At 50.0% G+C, this 20,638-nt stretch overlaps 1 long non-coding RNA gene across 1 annotated transcript in view; it reads left to right on the top strand.

Annotated features, from left to right (window-relative positions):
• The window catches only part of LOC108299894, a 20,381-nt gene extending 8,231 nt beyond the window's left edge, over positions 1-12,150 (top strand). The window contains exon 2 of the long non-coding RNA XR_005199085.1: positions 11,408-12,150. This is a non-coding gene — a long non-coding RNA (uncharacterized LOC108299894). The remainder of the gene's footprint in view (positions 1-11,407) is intronic.
• The last annotated feature ends 8,488 nt before the right edge of the window (positions 12,151-20,638 follow it).

Below are 20,638 nucleotides of genomic sequence, written 5' to 3'. Positions count from 1 at the left end.
AAAAAAAAAAAAAAAAAAAGAAAGAAAGAAAGAAAGAAAGCAAGAAACCGGGCAGAGAGAGAAGTGGTCACGCCACCCAGACAAGATTAAATTCTGAATGAGAACCTGGTTGGCTGCCCCCCCTGCTGAGGGGAAGAGGAGGGCAGGGTTGGGTTGGCACCACCACCAATCCAGATTCTAATTTAGTGAGTTTAAATGCAACTTTAAAATGCATAGAGGTCCACACAAAATTCATCCGTCATGGTTTTCAGGGTGAGAAAGATCCATCTGTCCACCACCGATATGTATCTGAGTGTGTGTGTAGGTATATATATATATATATATTTTTTTTTTTTAACACATTTTTTTCTTCCCTCAAAGTAAGTATTGATTCTCAGTGAATGCAAACAGGCCATATGAATGCTCTCAGGCATTCCACCCTCTGATTTCAACCACGCAGATAAGACTCTGAAATGACATTCCCCTATGGTTTGGGCTTGTTAGTCATTGCTGATGTGCATGTGAGTGTGCGTGTGTGCGAGTGTGTGTGTGTTGGGCTGGGTGAGTGAGAGGCACAGGTATTGGAAAGCTGGAAATAGAAATGGAGTCTTTCCACCTTCTGGGAGCTGCTGTGGACACCGAGTGGATGTGTTCATCAGCTGTGGGTCTTGGAGGCTGGCCAGGGGAGAGGGAGCTTCGATTTGCCAGGAGTGGGGACCTGCAGGGCCCCCTCGACTTTGCAGGCCCCTGGACCCCCACCCCCCTCCAGACTGCAACTTTGTCCCCTCCTGGGGAGGCTTGCTTGTTGATAACCCAGCTCCCTGGTGAGTGCTAGGTCCGTGAGCAGCTAAGAGATATGTTTATTTCCTTTTAATGTTGTTCAGAGTTCAATTTACCCAGTGGCATGCGAATAAATAAATAAGAAAACCAAACCTTTGACGGGGGAAATATGGGGTTTTCCTCCTATATTTTTGAATAATATCTCAAAACTTTTGTGACTCACGAGGGCCTGCAGTGTTTGGCTAAGGAAAGGAAAAAAATCATGGAAAAGAAAAACATCTCATTTCCTATATTTGTCAACAGCTTTATAGCAAGCGGAGAATATTCCGTATAATGTGGCCCCATGCACCATCTGTGCTGACACCAGGTTCCCTGAGGTCTGTGGCTGTGTCTGAACTCAGGGAAGTGTAACCTGTGTAATTGTATCTCTGTAAAGGGGGCTGTTTTGTACTGCCCAGAACCCATTACCCACCAAATCTCCTGACACTAATCTCCTAGGCCTCTAAGATCTGGGCATGGGGGTGGGGAGTTACTGCACAAAAATCGTTCAAATGCTCTGGCTCAGAACATAGCAGCAGTTAAGAAAAGAAAAAAAGGCAAATGAGGGAGAAGCTGTTACAGGCAAATGAGGTAGTAGGAGGCGAGACCATCGAGGTGGGGATGACAACTATGCATTTGTAATCTGTGTACCTGCAAGACTTTGCTGAGACCCTACTGTGTGCGAGGCATTGGGCAAGGCATGAGGAGAGCAGAGCAGACAGCAGTATCAACAGCAGCGATGCAATCATGGTAATAGTAATACTAAAGAGGCCGCCTTCTAGGTACGTATTAGGAGCTGGGTGCTGTGCTAGAGTGGCTCAGAGTTGAGTGTCTGAGCTTCTCATTCTCAGGGAGTTTGCAGTCTGGTGGAGGAGTAGGGATCGGGCTCAACTGCCTGCTGAAAAATCCAAGGAGAGTTCTGGTCTTGAAGAACAGTTGAGACAAACCTAAATTAGGGAATTTTTAGAAATTTTGAAATTCACGTTCTGATGGATGCTTGCAATTTCAACACTGTCTTTTGAGGGACTAAGTCCCAAAGTGACTAGGGACCCCGATAATTTAGGCTTTCGTGGGAGAAATCTGCCAAATTTATCACAGATGGGATGGGCAAAGGAGTGGGGAGAGGAGGGGGCTGGGGAAATATGACTGGCAGAAAAGGGGACATTCAGAGCTCAGAGAAAGGCAGGGGCAGGAAGAGGAGAAGGGGGATGAGGAGGCATCTGACCACGTGGCTGTGAAATGAATCAGGTCTTTGGCATGCAGATAACAGAGTTGGGGGACTCATGGCTGACGATGACCTTGGCCTGGACCTTGTGTCCTTGTCACTGTAATTTATCCTGCCTTTCCCCTCAGCTTGTTCTTTGTTTCCCAAATACCCCAAGCTCATCCCCACCTCAAGCCTTTGCACACTGTACTCTCTTCCTGGAGTGCTCTTTAACCGTATGCTCACACGATGGGCTTTCTCCCTCTTCTCAGGACTTGACACCTCCTCACAGAGGCCTTCCCTGACTACCCACCTAAAGCATCACCTCCCATATTGTTCCATTGCCTTGTTGGGTGGGGCAGTTGTTTTCCTCTTCGTAGTACAAGTGCCAAGAGTGTGCTGGGAGGGATGTCCCCCCTTTCCGTATGTCACTCCCAATGTCCTTCCAAATAAAAGAAAAATAACCCTTCCTAGACACAATTGACATTGCCTCAATTTTTGAAAACCTTCCTGTACTTGGGTTTTAAGTAAAATCATCGTGTATACTCAGAAGACTCAGCTTTAAGATGAATTCCCTTCTAATCATCTTGTTTCCTCCGAGTACCATTGGATAACAATTCTGGAACACTCATGGACCAAGCCTCCTTCATCCCAACGTGGTGGGAGTTATGGACCTGGCGCAAGACATATGGGCCACTCAGAGGAAAGCAGTTAAGGGCCAAGACTAACACGTTCAGAGGAATGAGGGAAGGATGAGTGCTTTGAGACTGGGGTGCAAGGTGCATTCTGGTTAATCAGAGAAGCATTTATGGTGCACCGGGAAGACTTGGAAGGGATGAAGACAACTCAGGTCATCATAATAATAGTTACCCTGTAGCGTGCTGGACTCCATGCCAAGCACAGTCCTAAAAGCTTTGCTTATATTCATTTAATCTTGTAAGAACCCTCTGGCCAGGTGTGGTGGCTCACGCCTGTAATCCCAGTACTTTGTTAGGTCAAGGTGGGTGGAACACCTGAGGTTAGGAGTTTGAGGCCAGCCTGGCTAACACGGTGAGACCCCATCTCTACTAAAAATATGAAAATTAGCCAGCATGGTGGTGGGCACCTGTAATCGCAGCTACTTGGGAGGCTGAGGCAGGAGAATCACTTGAACCCCGGAGGCAGAGGTTGCAGTGAGCCGAGACTGAGCCACTATACTCCAGCCTAGGTGACAGGGCAAGACTCAGTCTCAAAAAAAAAAAAAATACCCTCTCTGAGGTGGGTGCTATTATCGCCCTGATTTTACAGGCATAGAAGCTGAGGCGCAGAGAGGCGAAGTAACCTCGGCAAAATTTTCCACTAATAAGAGGCTGAGGCAGAATTCGAAACCAGGAAATCTGGTTTGATTCTTCACCACCACACTCTGAGGCTTCTCCGATAAAGACACCAGCACTGCCCTAAGTTTCTTAGGTCTTTACAGTTCCCCAAGCCTGTCCGCATACTCCAGCTGGCTCTGAGTGCCTAAGAGGTGGCCAGGGTAGGCGTTTCATCTCTGTTTTCTAGGTGGGGGTGCTGAAGCTGGCTAAGCAAACCGCCCAAGGGTCCACAAAGAGGAAGAGGCAGAGTAAGGCTCAAAGCCCTGCCACCAAGCCCACCTGCCTGTAGGAAAGCCTTCAGGATCCCTGTGGCCCAACCACAGACCCCACGCCCTGGCCATGGGCAAGTAGAGGGCATTTGGGGAATGACAGTGAAAAGCCGGCAGGCGGGCGGCGTCCTGCTGCTCTCCCCCAGCGCACTCTCTCCCAGACGTAAGATATATATAGTGCCAACGGAGAAACGACACAAATCGGGTGTTTGTCTGCAGCCCCTTCTGCAGATCCATCACAGAGCCGCGCTCGGTGCAGATTTCACAAACAGCTTGAGATTACTGAATTAATTAGAATAAAATTAATCAAAACACCCACCACAAAAGAAGCTGAGCGTGTGGAGTGTGACTTGGGTGAGGGAGGAGGCGCAGCAGAGAGAGGGCACAGCGGGCTGGACTGGCTTCCTGCCCGGAGCCTGCTGGGGCAGACCAAGAGCCTGAGGGCTGGGACCCAGGTTCCTGCCCGCACTCCCCAGCCCCCGCGTCTGCACACTGGGTCTCTGTCCAGGCAGTACATTCCGTGGAGACTGAGCTTGGATCGCGGTGGGTGTTGGGCTGAGCCTTTAAGGAGGTGATGAATGGGAAGGGGGCACTTGGCAGGGACAGTGCAACAGATTAGAGCTCAGAAGACCCAGAACTCTGAGCATCATTATCCGTTTTCCAGAATGGATGGTTTTGACTTTACTCACCTGCTTGTCCTTGTAAATTGCACAAAACAGGCCAGAGGTTAAGAGCATGAATCCTGGGCTAGACTGGGTTCAAAGCTTGGCTCTACCGCCTGCGAGCTATGTGACCTCAAGCACTGACAAGCTGTGTACTCTCTCTGAGTCTTAGTTTCCTATTTGTCAAATGTGGTGCTACTCTTATATAAACTGCTCTACAGCATTGCTATAAAGATACAGCTGTTATCATCACACCTAACCAGTCAAGAGGCCTTGTCTGTTCTTCCTTCAACTTGTCTTCATATTTCCTTTTCCTTCCTGCTGCCGCCGTCTCAGTCAGGCCATCATCACTCCATTCCTTCATCCCATCAACATTTATAAAGCTCCCATGATGTGCCTGACAGTAGCCCAGAGCTTGGGGATGAAAAGCTAAAACTCAGCCCTTGCCTTTGGGGGGGATCAGGGATCGGGGGTGCTTCATGGAGAGCTTCAACTTGCAGTTCTTGGGTCATACAAACCCGGGAAAGGCATTCCAACAGGGAGACCAGCATGTACCAAGCATTGCCACCAGAGCGGGCATCCTAAAACACCAATTTCATCAAGTCATGTAAGTTATGTCCTGGTTCAAGAACCTGGAATCAGCCCCCTTAGCTCACTGGAGTCAATGTGGCAGTCAATATAAAGCCCTCAGCTTGGGTTTCAGGCCCCACAATGCCCTCTTCAGCTGGGAGAATTAGCACTGGTCTCTTCTGTAAAATGAGAGTTACCATAGAACTGTCTCTGTATATCTCTCCCAATGTCCTTCCATATAAAAGAAAAATAACCCTTCCTAGACACAACTGACATTGCCTCAATTTTTGAAAACCTCCTGTATTGGGGTTTTAAGTAAAATCATTGTGCATACTTAGCAGACTCAGCTTTAAGATGAATTCCCTTCTAATCATCCTGTGGCCTCCGAGTCCCATTGGATAGGAATTCCGGAACACTCATGGACCAAGCTCCCTTCATCCTACCATGGTGGGAGTTACGGACGTGGCGCGAGACATATGGGCCACTCAGAGGAAAGCAGTTATGGACCAAGACTAACACGTTCAGAGAAATGAGGGGAGGGTGAGTGCTTTGAGACTGGGGTGCAAGGTGCATTCTGGTTAATCAGAGAAGCATTTATGGTGCACCGGGAAGACTTGGAAGGGATGAAGACAATTCAGGTCATCATAATAATAGTTACCCTGTAGAGTGCTGGACTCCATGCCAAGCACAGTCCTAAAAGCTTTGCTTATATTCATTTAATCTTGTAAGAACCCTCTGGCCAGGTGTGGTGGCTCACGCCTGTAATCCCAGCACTTTGTTAGGTCAAGGTGGGTGGAACACCTGAGGTTAGGAGTTTGAGGCCAGCCTGGCTAACACGGTGAGACTCCATCTCTACTAAAAATATGAAAATTAGCCGGCATGGTAGTGGGCACCTGTAATCGCAGCTACTTGGGAGACTGAGGCAGGAGAATCACTTGAACCCCGGAGGTTCTAGTGTTGGGGCTCCGAGAGGTTAAGTAGCTTTCCTAGCATCACACAGCCAGTGGTAAATGGCAGGGCCCAAGAGTCTTGAGCCAAGACTGAGCCACTGCACCCCAGCCTGGGTGATTTTGTGATTATGTGTACATAGCAGGTGCTTGATAAATGAGCCCCTCCTCCCCTGCCGACACACACTAAGCTGTTTGGTCTGGATCTCATTGTTTCAAGTGTGTGCAGGAGGCAGCCCCACGCAGAGTTCAGAGTGCTGGTCCTGGAGCCAGCAGAGTAATTTCTCATCCTGGCTTTGCCTCCGGTGCAGAACTCCTGTACCTTTTCCAAGGGGATCCTCCCCTTATTTCTGCATCTGCTAAATGAAATCCGAGTTTCTCAATAGGGGCACTGTGGACATGTAGGGGACAGTTTGTTGTGTGAGAACATCTCAGCAGCCCCACCTCCCCCAAATATCGAGGCAACCAGAAGCACCCCTCGGATTTCCAGCCCCACCCTCCCTGGCCCTTTCACGATCCTTTCCAGCACTTCCCTTCTACCAATTGCTGACATATCGATTTTTTGTCTAATGCCCCCAGGGGACTCTGCTTTGTGCAACCCCCCAACCCCCAAACCAGAGGAGTTTGAGGCACGCATAAGGCAGGAAACAGGAAGCCAGTGACAGACTCCTAGTGGGAGCAGGGAGAGTCCAGGTTCACATTGGGCCCTGCCACTTACCACTGGCTGTGTGATGCTAGGAAAGCTATTTAACCTCTCTGAGCCCCAACACTAGGCTCACCTATAAGATGGGCGGTGATGGTAAAAGTACCCACCTCATAGTGTCATTGTAAAGGTTAAACAGGATAACAAATGTAAAGCACAGACCCTAGCATGTAATGAAATACCCAATAAAAGGTTTATTCGGTCTTCTTGGGCAAAATTGAACTCTCTCAATTTTCTCATCAAATAAGGATGATAGTGCCGCCCCCACCGGGAATATAGTGAGACCAGAATCAGTAATCCACTCCCAAGCCTGGCATGTAGTTGGCTGTCAGCACAGCACATGACTGGTGGAAGAGGAAATGATTCAACACCTTTGGAGGTCCGTTTGTTGCATCTTCTTTTTTTTTTTTTTTTTGAGACGGAGTCTCACTCTGTCACCCAGGCTGCAGTGCAACAGCGTGATCTCGGCTCACTGAAAACTACTCCCAGGTTCCAGCGATTCTCCTGCCTCCGCTTCCTGAATAGTTGGGACTACAGGCAGGTACCACCATACCTGGATAATTTTTGTATTTTTTAGTAGAGATGAGGTTTCACCATATTGATCAGGCTGGTCTTGAACTCCTGACCTTGTGATCTGCCACCCAAAGTGCTGGGATTACAAGAGTGAGCCACCGTGCCCGGCCGTGTCATATCTTTTAAAATTACAAATGTGCATTTCTTTTGTCCCAGTAATTCTATCTCTAGCTATTTTTCCTATGCTTATTTTCCAAGTGTGTGAAGTAACTTATGTACAAAATTTGTATTAGCAAGTAATTGGAAATAACTCAGATTTCCATTCACTGAGAACTAGCTAAATCAATTACGGGACATAAATACACTGGAATACTATATAGCTTTAAAGAGGAATTAGGAAGTTCTTTCTGTACTTGCACAGAAAGATCTCCAAGGCATTTTGTTCTAGAGAAAAAGGAGAATGTACCTGCAATGACTGCATTTATGTGCCTGTCTGTGGGTAGACTCTCTCTGGAAGATTCATAGCAGATCAGTGACAGTGGCTGTTGTCTTCAGGGAGGGAAGCTGGGGCACAGGGAAAAGAGGAAGGCTTTTGTGAATTTGGAACCATGTGCATATAAAAACTATTGACATGTATAAAGCCAGCAACTGTAAAAAGGGCAGGTCTGAAGTGAGCTCTCTACGCTGACAGGAGGATGTGAGGCTTGGCTCCCCAAGTCTCAAGCATATGGCCTGTTGCTTGCCATCAGCACACACTTGTAGGGGCTGAGAGGGGGGCTCAGCTGGGGACCAGGAAGTGCTGCACCCCCTTGGGGCAGGTAGCAGCTCAGTCCAACGCTGGCGCTTTGGGAGGCCACTTTCCCCCAAGGGTCTCCACATGTCTGCATGTAAACTGGAACTGTGCTACCAAGTGCCTGATTGCTCTGCCTGGGACCATGCCACCCCAGGGTTCTATGAGTGTGACTGGAAAAGGAGAAAATCATCACAGATGGCCCTAGCCCTGTGCCGCTGCTCTCTGCCTGGAGCAAAGGAGCTGCTGCTGTACCTCTGAAGCAATGAGGTTTCCATCTCTGAAGCAGGATCCACCCCTCAGAGGGAACAGAGGGAGATGGATGGAGACGTAGAGCCTGTGGAGTCAGACAGATGTGACTTCAAATCCCAGCTGCGCCACTCACCTGCTGTGTGGTCTTGGGCAAGGCATTTAGCCTCCATAGGCCTCAGTTTCCATATCTGTAACATGGGCACAATCACACTCACTTCTCAGGTGGTTGTGAAGAGCGAAGGTAGGCTAGGCACCGTGGCTCATCCCTGTAATCCCAGCACTTTGGGAGGCTGAGGCAAGAGGATTAGTTGAGGCCAGGAATTCAAAACCAACCTGGGCAACATAGTAGTACCCCATCTCTACAAAAAAATTAAAAAATAGTCAAAGGTGGTGGCTCATGCCTTTAGTTCTAGCTACTTGAGAGGCTGAAGTGAAAGGATCTCTTGAGTCCAGGAATTGGAGGCTGTGGTGAGCTATGATTGTATCACTGCACTCCAGCCTGGATGACAAAGTGAGATGCTGTCTCAAAAAAAAAAAAAAAGAAAGAAAGAAAAATAAAAAAAAAACGAAGGTACATTTGTAAAGTGCATTAGCACAGAGTAATTACTGAGGGAAGGATTTGGGTGCAAGCTATTTATTGGAGGGCGATCCTGGGGAGCATTGGGTGGGGAAGCGGAAGGCAGGAGGGAAGCCAATAAAAGCGTGTGAATGAGCAGTTAGCCTCCTGGGTACAGGGTTCAGTCCTCTGCATCTCTGTGAGTCTGTGCAGAAGAAGCCTCAGAGCTATCTCAGAGGGACCGCTGGGGTATTTATATGCCAACTCGCTTCCGTCATCAGGTTGAGGGCTACTCTGAGCCATTTAAACTCCTTGCTCTTCTAGCCTGCATGGAGCTCAGGGCAAGGACACTGGAGTGATGGGGGTAGGAGGTGTGGGGATCAAAGAAACCCATCAGGCAGGGCAGAGAACCACAGGTACTTGGGAGTCCAAGAGCCAGGCATGGGACTAGTGAGTGCCAGGTGTATAAACATGGAGCACTAATATCCCTGTCACAAGTGCTTTGACATGTACCAGGCACTGCTTTAAGCACTTTAAAAATGTGAACCCACTTAATTCTTACTACGACAATGAGGTGGATGAAGACAGAGGCATGGGAAAATTGCTCAAATTTACCCACCTAGAAGGAGGAACCAGGATTTAACCAAGGAAGTCTGGTTTATTGGGTTTAAAAGGCCTTAGAGACCATGTAGGCCAATACCTTCATTTCATGGTGAGGAAATCGAAGACCAGAGAGGGGAAGTAATTTATCTAAAGTCACACAGCTAGCTAGAGACAGGACTACGACTTGAACTCAGATCTCTGTTCTTTCCCTGCCAAGCCCTCTGCTTAGCCTTAGCCTTTTCTCCTCCATGTTGCCAGACTCAGGTGGGGCTGGGGTGTGGGAGGTGGCTTTCTGCAGAGCACCGGGTGCTGCAATGCGGAAGCGAGGAGGCCATTAATCGGCCGGGAAGGCGGGCATAGCACAATCAGATTATGATCTTTAAGATGCATGCTTTGAATCACAAAATCAGCAGAGGAATCAGGCCCCAGAGGAGGCGTGTGTCGTCTGTCCCTGCTTTTTAACCCCAGGCTGGCATCAAAGAGGAAAAGATGAGCTGGGCTCACTAGGGTGTGAAATTTCCTTTTTGTCTCCTGGGATGGGGAGGTAGAGATGAGAAATTGCTCTGAATCCCATGTGTAATTATAGGCTCTAGAATTTCTTGAGGATTAAGTTGCTCAAAGAGAAAAGAGAGTCAGTGGGCTCTGGGTGGGATCGCTGGGCCCCGGGGGACATGCCTCTCTAGACTAAGGGAGACTAGGAGGGGTGTGTATGTCTGTGTGTGTGTGTGTGTGTGTACGAATGCAAGGGGAAAGCACAACTGACAAAATATAAATTAACTCTTGTAGCTTCATACTTTTCAGAAAAGTCAGAGCAGGGGGTAGCTGTCTTCACCCAGAGACAACCTTCTAGAATCCTGCCAGACTCTTAGCAGATTGCTGCAGACATGTCTGGCAAGACAAAGGTGACCAACTTGTTCCTGTTTGCTCGGGACTGCCCAGTATTTAGCAATGAAAGTCCCATGTCATGGGAAACCTCTCAGTCCTGGACAAATCAAGATGGTAGGTCACGCTAGGCATGACCCTTCAGTCCCTACCCTGGCCATGCCTGGACCGAGAGAGGCCAGCTATGTCAGAAGACTGGGCTGGCGGTGGCTGGATAAGGTCATGGGCATGTGCAGGCCATCCAGCCAAGTTTCAAATCCATCTGTAACTCTTACCTTGGGATCCCCTGCCTTTATCTGACTGTTCCCTCAAGTAAGGTCACACCCCAGTCAGGGGCCCTTCCTACTCTGGAAAGAGGGGGGTCCATGATTCCCTCATGGGTCAGGCAGGTCTGGTTGGCAGAGCTGTGTGCCTGGGGTGAGGAGAGGGCAGGACCAGGGCTGAGGCCAAGCCATAAATGCTGTGCAACTTGGGAAAGTCCTTTTCCTTTTCTGGGCCTCAGTTTCATAAGAAGGGGCTTGACTGAGAGATTGCTGGGGTTTTTTTTTTATGGGGGGAAAGATTTATGTTTAAATTATGAAAGTAATGCAATTGTTAAAAAAAAATGTAACAGCACATAATGTAAGATGAGAGGTTAAAGTCCCTTTCTGCCTCTCCTCGTCCCATGGGACAAGAATTGCTAACAGCCCCTTTTTATCTTTCCAGACATTTTCTATGCATATGCAAGCATGGGAGTATATATAGCCTTTATTTAAATTGTAACACAAATGAGACTGTACTTTCCATGCTATTCTGCAACGTGCTTTTCCTGTTTAACAATACATCCCGGACATCTTTCTATGTCCACATACACATAAATCTCCCTCATTCTTGCTGCAGAATGTTCTGCGGTAAGGATGCATTCTGGCTTGTTTAACCAGAATTGCTGGTTTCCAAGGTCCCTGCTAGCTCGGAGCCCACCACCCAAGCAAAAAGAAAGCTGGAGACGGGTGTGGAACAGGGCTGGGAAATATCAGCAGATTCTCAGACTAGGAAGGCTGGGTGTCTGCTGAGGCTCTTCGCTGAGAGGCATAAAATGATTTAGAGATGGGTGAGGAGGAACCGGTAACTCCTGGGTCCGGGGAATTAGGCATGGGGTGGGGGTGGGGGCTTCTAAAGATACACAGAACAGCCTCCCTGGCACCGAGGTGGGGCTGCAGATACAAGGCTCTCTGCTAATGCAATGTGACGGGGCTGCAGCGTCTAATAAGTTTTTCCATTTCTTTGTCTTTCCTGAGAGAGGCTCACGATTATCGCCTTCTAGGTCACCAGGAGCAGAGCACAGAGGGACAACACAGCTTTTGCGCTTCCAGCTGGCTCCCATCAAGAAGTTAGAAGGAAACCTGCAAACGCATTTCCTGCTGTCATCTCTCCACCACAGAATGACTTTCCCTGGCAGAGCTGGGGGAGGGGAGCGGGCAGCAGGCCCCCCAGGAGGCCCTGGGCAGGAATATTAATACCCCAACTTCTCAGCACAAGAGGAGGGAGGATGAGCGGCCACGGCAGTCAGGTCCTGGGGGCCCTGAAAGGTGGTTGCTGAGCAGCCCGTGGGAGGCACTGATCCGCCAGCTCACGGCAGGGGCCGCCCAAGTCCTAATGAAAACATCTAGCTCCTGGCAGGGCGCAGCCGACACATCGTCCGGCCTTCTCGGCCACCTGGGAGAGGATGGGCGCCGCACGCGGACACCCAACCTGCCGGGCTGTGCGCGCAGTGACATCGCTTTTCTCCCGGCAGGCGCATCCATCTCGCTGGGTCTGGATAGATAATACAATCTCTCTGCCCACACCCCATTTGCTGAGAGACAGCCTGGGCTTCTCCATTTTTTATGGGCTCACTTAGCTTGGAGGAAATCCAGAGGTCAGAGCCGGCGCAGACGCTCCAGTCACCTTGCCCGTCCGGGCCCGCAGCCTTTCCAAAACAGGCTCACCCACGGGGCCCTAAATTATGGCGATTACACTGCAATTCGCAGCGCGATATTACTTTGATACACTACCTGCTGCAGCCTGGCCCGGGAGGCGTGCATTATTTACCAGGGAGGCTGTCCGTGCTGCGCACCAGAGCCACAGTGCTCCGCGGGGTCCCTCCTGTCCCTACAGCACCGCCTCCGTCCACGTCCACGGTGCGGGGTCTGGGGGGCGGGGGCATTGGAGCAGCTCGGCTTTCTCGGAGTGATCCTTTCCTGACCGCAATATGGCCCAGAGAGGACCCAGTGGTGGAAGCAGCAGCTGGCGACGAGGTTGGGCGTTGGTAGGTGGGGACAAGTGCTGAGTCCGCAGCTCCTCCTGGCTTTTAAGGACACCCAGACCCTCCTTAGCCGGCCTATAAGGGCACATCCTGGGAAACACACGGAGGGCCTGCCCAGGGGTGCCAGGCTGGTTTCCCGCCCGTGGCCAACTGTTAAAACGGCTAGCAGCCGGCTAACCCCAGCGGCAGTCTCGAGGATTTAGCCTGTGGCGGCTGGTGGCTGAGATAGAGGCAGCACAGGCTCCCTGCCCTCTTTTTCTCGGGCCCTGGGAGCTGAGGCCCGACTTCGCCCTGGCTGGGGGATGGGGGCTGGGGCCGCAGTTGGGCCGGGCTTCTCTCCGGCTCCCCCATTATGGCTTGGCATCAGCATCTAGATTGCAGGTTACTTCTGCTTTTATCCAAAGCGGTCCTTAAGGGAGATGGATTTCTGATTGAAATCCAGTCAATTGGTGCAGTGGCTCAGAGGGCCCAGCGTGAGCACACTTGTAGAGAAATTGCCCTGGGTCTGAGAGGAGGGGCGGGAGTGGGGGAGGAGAGGAGGGGCGGGGGTGGAGGAGGAGCAGGCCCTGCTCTGAAGCGTGTGAAAGCACTGCTGAGAGGACTTTAGCGTGTGTGCCCGGGTCGGTATCCGCGGGAGTCCTGGAGGGAAATCTGCTCTCCCTCTCCAGCTCCCTGTGATTGATGGAGCCAGAAACCTCAGGCAAGGGATCCCCAGAGGTCACTGTGTCATCTCGGGCCTTAGACAGTGTTGGGTAGTGGAGGAGGGGCCAAGTCTGTGGGACCCAGCTGTTTGCTTTGGTGGGTGAAAGAGGGTGGACTTCAGGGGTCTGGATTCAGATGTGGATTCGTTCTAAAACTAGTTCCTGTTCTCCAGGATTTACTCACAAGTGGGGAGAGGTCATGGTCCCTGCTGAACACACCCTGGGCTCCTCAGCAGTGTGCACAGGGCTCTGGCCTCCAGGTTCCTCGTTAGCAGCCCACCAGGAGCCCAAGGAGCAAGCCTGGTCTTCAAGGTGCAGAGGGGCTCCTGGAAGGAAGCAGATGGGCACAGGGAGGAGAAGAATGACAAATACCGAGCTTCCCCAGTGCCCCGGAGAGAACGTGTTTGGGGGGAGGAAGCATGGAGACCACACGTCCCAGGAATGCTTCTGGTATCCCAGAAATGTCAAGAGCTCATTTTCCCAGCTCTTCGCGGGCCAGCAAATAACATATATATCATTTCTCCATCCACTTTGGGACCTGCCTGAGATGAACATATGTTTTAAAAGGACTCCCGATTGCTGCAGGAGCAGATGGTGCCACAGGGGCAGGCAAGGGCAGGAGAAAGAATACTAGCTGTCGATAGGGAAGGAGTCCTGAGCTCTGCCTCGCCCCTTCCTCTTACCAGCCATGTAAGCTGTGTGGCTGCAGGCAAGTCACTGTCCTGCTCTGTGCTGCCCCATTTTCCTTGTGAAGAACGAGTGGGTCCCCTGTAGCACACAGAGTGAGCTGAGGCCCCACTCCCCTGTGGTGGAGAGAAGAGAATACTGCCTCTATCAGTAAGGAAGACTGATTTTCCTATTTATTAGCCTTTTCAGCTGGCAGACACTGGGACTGTCCTCCAGGCCATGGGATGGCAAAGAGGGGGGCAGAGCCCCACACGAGCCACTGCTGTGTCCATCCTCTGCCTGTGGCTGTTTGCCTGATTGATTTGTTTGGTGGCCTCCCTGGCTGGGATTGGGTCCCTGTGTCCTCATGCACATTTGCCTCTGGTCCCTCTCTGTGTGGCCAGGAGGGGCAGCTCTAGGTGTAGGGGTGGAAGAGACAGGAACATCTGTCCATCACAGACTGACTCTTGGGCTTGGTAAGGATCAGAACAGCTGCCAGGTATGACCACCACCTTGTGCTCCCGGCCCCTCCCCAGAAGCTCCCCCTGAAATGGGAGGCTCACTGCCTCTCGCTGACCCACTCCCAGAAAGTTCACCCTTTTCTGGATCCCAGGTTGAGTCCCTCATGCCATCTCTCATTCCTCCTAGCTCTTCTCGTTGGGCTAGGTGTAAACTCCATGCCTACAGGACCGCCCTTCAGATGTTTCAAGGCAGTGATCTTGTCCACACCCCACTCCACCTTCTTGGGACAAAACCTGCCTAGTATCCTCCCTGAGGCTTCCCAGTCCCCTGACGATCTAGCCCAGACAAGAATTGATTGAGCTTCCAGTCAGGTGGAAGAGACGCTTGTGAAGAACGAGGGAGCTCCTAATCTGGGAGATAGTCTTCCTAGGACCAAAAGAATGAATAACAAAATCACACAGGCATTTAGGACTACTGGATTTCCAACTGGCATGGCTGCTGGTCTGGAACCCTCCTCGGAGGTGAGTGGGTTTTGTCAACTTCCAGGGTGAGAAGTCTTCCTGTTTCCTCTGAAACAGCCATGCTGCCCTCCTCAGAGACTGTGGGAATACTGGGTGCTCTGATGCAGCTGGAGCCTGCTCTGGAGAGTGGTGGGAGAGAATGTTCTCCAGTTCTTCCCACCTCCATCCCCATCCATCCTGGGGTGGGCGCCCACAGGCGTGGGTACTACAGAAACCTGGGGTCCCAGGGGAAGCCTTCCACGGTGGGGAAGCAACCTCAGCATCTTCGGTCCCCAGCGCACTTACTTTTTCTCCTGACTCCCAGAAGCTGTTCCCGGAGGGGCTGCTCTATGCTGCGTGGAGTGAGCCTTCCACATCGAGGCCTCCACCCCTCCCCCAGCTCTTAATTTATTATTAACTCTGGAACTGACTTTGAAATTATGGAAGACCATGTTGTTTCTTTCCTCTGCATCTCTTATGGTCCCCAAGGGGAGGCGAGCTGAGAGTGCCAGATACACAAATATGCAGTGAAAACCCTGTGGATTTTTGGTTCTAGCAAGGGGAAGGAAATTAGCTGTTATAAGCCGCTGTCGCCTCACTGGAAAGCCTCCAGCACAGACCCTCGGAGGGGCTCCCGAGCCCCGTTCCTCCACTCCCCACTTCCCAGCTGCATGGCTAGAGGTCTCTGTCTTTCGGTTCCCCTGCAGGGCTGCGGCCTCCTCCCCACCCAGTCCTGCGTCATCACTGATGGAGATGATCAATATCCTGGGTCTGTGAGGAGGAGGAAGAGGAGGGGGCTGCAGGCACACAGAGAAGCGATCCCTGGCCTCTCCCCGAGCCATTAGCTTGAATAGTGTTAGAAGAGGCAGGTGGGAGTCAATTTCCATTCTCCTAGAATTACTGGAAGGCAGAGGGTTATTTGGAAGTTTGTGAAAGGTGCAAGGTATTCATTGGCCCTCAAACAAAAGGATCCGTAGGAGTTTGGTCTTTCCTTTTTCCTCTCCTGAGGAGAGCCAAGGGCTAAAACCCTTGAGTGACTACCCCACAGCAGCAGCTGCACTTAGGCAGAAAATAGCCCTGGGCTGTGACTGGGACCCTGGAAGGAGCTGGTTCTGGCCCTTTGCCGGCTAACTTGGTTCATCCTAATCTGGCCTTGGGCTTCTCTCTGGCTTCTAATGCAAAGAAATGAACTTAATCAAAGGGTAGATTTAATATTAAGCATTCATTGAATTGAGTGGTTAGGTTTCCCCATAACTTGCTGTGTGACCTCTGATGAGTCACCTAACCTCTCTGGGTGTCACATACTTTATATGTAAAAGGAGAGCAGCAGTGAGATGTGTGTGCTATTTCTGAGACCCAGGAATAATCATGCTGGGACACATGTTTTATAACCATGACCCAAACGCTCTTTCCATCATGTCCACCAGCCAAAATGATGGGCCATATTCTGTAGCCTCCTTCGCTGATAATGCAAGTGGAAGGTTTTATAGCCAACAGGGCAGTCATGAGCTTTCACTACTAATAATTATCTTTGTGATTTAAAATTTTAGCAATAAGATGGATTTTTACCAATATTACTATGTATTAGTCTGTTCTCACATTGCTGTAAAGAACTACCTGACACTGGGTAGTTAATAAAGAAAAGAAGTTTCATTGACTCACAATTCTGCAGGCTGTACAGGAAGCATGGCTGGGAGGTCTCAGGATGGAGAACAGGAAGCAAGCACCTCTTCACATGGCAACAGGAGAGAAAGGGCAAAGGGGCAGTGCCACATGCTTTTACACAACCAGATCTCATGAGACAGCACTGGGGGATGGTGCCAAACCGTTAGAAACACCCCCGTGATCCAGTCGCCTGCCACCTGGCCCCACCTCCAACACTCGGGATCACATTTCAACATGAGATTTGGGTGGGGACACAGAGCCAAACCATACCATACTGTATATTTTTACTTTAAAAAAAATTCCTAGCCGGGCGTGGTGGCTCAAGCCTGTAATCCCAGCACTTTGGGAGGCCGAGGTAGGTGGATCACAAGGTCAAGAGATCGAGACCATCCTGGTCAACATGGTGAAACCCCGTCTCTACTAAAAATACAAAAAATTACCTGGGGATGGTGACACATGCCTGTAATCCCAGCTACTCAGGAGGCTGAGACAGGAGAATTGCCTGAACCCAGGAGGTGGAGGTTACGGTGAGCCGAGATCATAGCGCCATTGCGCTCCAGCCTGGGTAACAAGAGCGAAACTCCGTTTCAAAAAAAAAAAATCCCTGCCAGGAGTAGTGGCGCATGCCTGTAGTCCCAGCTACTCGGGAGGCTGAGGTGGGGGGATCGCTTAAGCCCAGGAGTTTGGGCTATAGTGAGCTATGCTGATACGGTGTCCACACTAAGTTCAGCATCAATATGGTGACCTCCTGGGAGTGGGGGACCACCAGGTTGCCTAAGGAGGGGTGAACCTGCCCAGGTCGGAAACCGAGCAGGTCAAAAGTCCCGTGCTGATCAGTAGTGGGATCGCGCCTGTAAATAGTCACTGCACTCCAGCCTGGGCAACACAGTGAGACCCCATCTCAGGAAAAGAAATTTTTTTCCTAAGATTTTTTCCCCTGGAGAGACAACAGGCTGTAAGAATATGAGCCCAGGAGCCTGCCTACCTGGATTTGAATCTTGCCTCTAGTCCCAGCTACTTGGGAGGCTGAGGCAGGAGAATTGCTTGAGCCCGGGAGGTAGAGGTTGCAAGGAGCCAAGATCGAGCCACTGCACTCCAGCCTGGGAGACAGAGTGAGACTCCATCTCACACACAAAAAAGTGGGGAAAATAATACAACAGAAGGTTGCTGTGGTCTGAAGGGCTTAAAACAGTACCTGGTACATAGTTAGTGCAAACTTATTAAGTGTTGAGTGTTATTACTGTCAACGATAATAACAGAATGCCTTTGAATGCTCCTCGGGAGAAGTGGCCTTTTTATTTTATCATGTTGGCTCCTGCATCTTTGCTCAAGTGATCAATTGGAGACATATGCTTTCTGAAATTCTGAGGACACCCAATGGCATGACCTTCAGGGTATCCTTCCAGCCACACTGTTGGAGGCGACGTGTATGTGTGTGTTTCTGGCTAACGGAATACGTTAGTTAACGGGGAATAGCCCGTTCCTTTTAGTTTCATTCTCCTGTAGTTGAACATTTAATTGAAATGCACACATCCTGTCCCTTGCTTTAGCAGGGTTAGTAATATTCCCTTTTGAGGAGGCCATGAGCTATTATTGGCAGGAGCCCTGGGTAGGCTGTCAGAAGGGCGAGTCAGTTCTGTCTCTTCCCCTGGCTTCCACATCTGTAAAATTGGGCAATGACACCTAGAGGGCATGGGGGCTTTCCATCCTCACAAGGAGCTGTCAGGTGGGACGATGGCTCCAAGATAACTCTTTAAACTGTAACATGCTGGTCACCCAAAATGACATATCCTCCTCACCACAGAGCCTCTGCACCCTGGGAACCCTTTTTCAGGAGATAAAGGATTAGGATATTGTTTTGTTACTTGCATTCTTTTCTGATCTTGTTTTAGCTTAAAAGTTAAAACAGGCGCAGTGGTTCATGCCTGTAATCCCAGCACTTGAGAGGCCGAGGCGGGCGGATCACCTGAGGTCAGGAGTTTGAGACCAGCCTGACCAACATGGTGAAACCCATGTCTATTAAAATACAAAGTTAGCCGGACGTGGTGGCACATGCCTGTAATTCCAGATACTTACTTGGGAGGCTGAGGCAGGAGAATTGTTTGAATCTGGGAGGCAGAGGTTGCAGTGAGCCAAGATTGTGCCATTGCACTCCAGCCTGGGCAACAAGAGTGAAACTCCGTCTCAAAAAAAACAAAAAAGTTAAAACAAAAATCTAGTGAATGTGTAGTCCCATGAATTCAGACTTCAGAGGTTGGGTGTGCCTGTGTGTACTGTGGCTTCCAGATGGGCCCACCCTTGACCAGTGCCCTTGTAACAAGCACCTTAGTTCCCAGAGCTCATATCTGGTTGACGCCACATACTTCGTGGATGTAGACATTCATTCATTCGACAAATATTTATGGAGAAACTGCCAAATGCTGTTCTAGGCACTGGGGAGATAGCCATGAATAACACACGAGGTCCCTGCTCTCATGGAGCCCATGGTGAGAGGGAGAGAGACTGACAATAAATAGGAAGATAAATTAAAAGGTTTTTTTTAACACGATGATGAGTGCCTTGAAAAAAAGAAACCGGGGGATTGTGATAGAAAGTGACTTAAAGGGCAAGCGTCCTTCCTGGGGTGTGGTCAGGATAGGCAGGTTCTGCTGAATGGGCCATTTATGTAGCAGGGATAGTCCCAGGTCCTTTCTCTTGAATGGAAGTACTACTGCTACCATGCACAGGGATAGTGACAGCAGTTAACAGTTACTGACTGCTTGCTGGTGCCACGCTGTGTTCTGAATGGTTATAAGAATCAAATCCTGGCCAGGTGCAGTGCCTCATGCCTGTAATCCCAGCACTTTGGGAGGAGGCAGGAAGGTCTCTTGAGGCCAGGAGTTTGAGACCAGCCTGGGCAATATAGTGAGACCCCTTCTCTAAAAAAATCTTTTAAAAATGTAGTCAGAAGTGGTGGTGCGTGCCTGCAGTCCCAGCTACTTGGGAAGCTGAGGTGGGAGGATTGCTTGAGCCCAAGAGTTCGAGGGTGCAGTGAGCCATGATCGCACCACTGCACTCCAGCCTGGGTGACAGGGGAAGACTCTGTCTCAAAAAAAAAAAAAAAAAACCCACCACAAAAAAGAATCCAATCCCCCCACCAACCGTAAGTGGAGGGTATCATTATTATGCCCACTTTACCGGTGAGGAAACTGAGGCACAGAGAGGTTAAGCAACATTGCACAGCTAATAAGGAATGAAACTGTAATTCCAGGGTCCTGACCAGTTTGAGAATATTGGTGCTTTGGGGGAGCTATTGTATGAGTGTTTAACTGCCACTTGAACAGTTATGCTCCATTAAGTATTCTTCATTCAATTTGACCCATTTTCAAATGCATTTGGTAATTTGTAAGTTTTATCTCATTTGAGTGAAGAGGGGTTGCTTTGGGAGTTGGGAAGCGGTGGTTCAGGGAGGGCTGTCGCTTCCAGGGTGGTAAAGGTAGAGAAATCATGAAGTCATGGAATAGGAGAGCCGCCAAGTCTCCATTCGGCCCTGGTCACTTACTGTGTAGATTGAAAAAGAGAGCACAGAGAGGGACCAGAGTCACCCAAAGCCACAGGCCACACACACTTTCCGCATGTTTTGAAGAGCGTGTCAGATTCTATTAAGAGTAACCAAGCGCGGTGCTCCAACACGGTTCCAGTCTATTTATCCAGGGACACCACAGCTTTGGAGGCAGCAAACATGCCCATTTGTTACTATTTGCAAAGATGGTGTACACCAAACGTGAGCTTTCTGTAAACAAATTAAAAAGTAATAAAGTGGCCCCATCTGCATACTAGAGCAATGTGCTTCCATTTTAATGAAGCTAGCTATGGAAAAGCCATTTGATGGCCTGTCAAAAGCTTGAACACCTTTGGCTGAACATGGAAGTGTGTCGTGCTGCAAAGACAGAGTCCTTTCTTCCTCCAGTATGCACGGGACACCTGCTGCACCTGCTGTGAGGACCTGGTCCCGCTCCTGGGCCGTCTGCTATGCCGGGGAGACCCTGTGTGTACATACAATATAGTTAAATGTCAAGGTCAGACATCACAAGAGGGTTCACAGGCCAAATGAACAGTAATAATAGCAATACTATTTCATCAGTGCTGGCCTATGTCCATGCTGGAGACCTTCTGTTTGCTCCTCCAAATCCCTGCTCCACCCACTTGCCCTGCACTGTGCCCGGGGAGGCTGACTCTGTGGGTTGCATCCTGGGACCTCCTCTGGATGGTGTTAC

This window comes from Cebus imitator, unplaced genomic scaffold (assembly GCF_001604975.1).
Source record: "Cebus imitator isolate Cc_AM_T3 unplaced genomic scaffold, Cebus_imitator-1.0 Scaffold24, whole genome shotgun sequence".
NCBI lineage: Eukaryota > Metazoa > Chordata > Mammalia > Primates > Cebidae > Cebus > Cebus imitator.
This window is presented reverse-complemented; position numbering and strand designations above follow the sequence as displayed.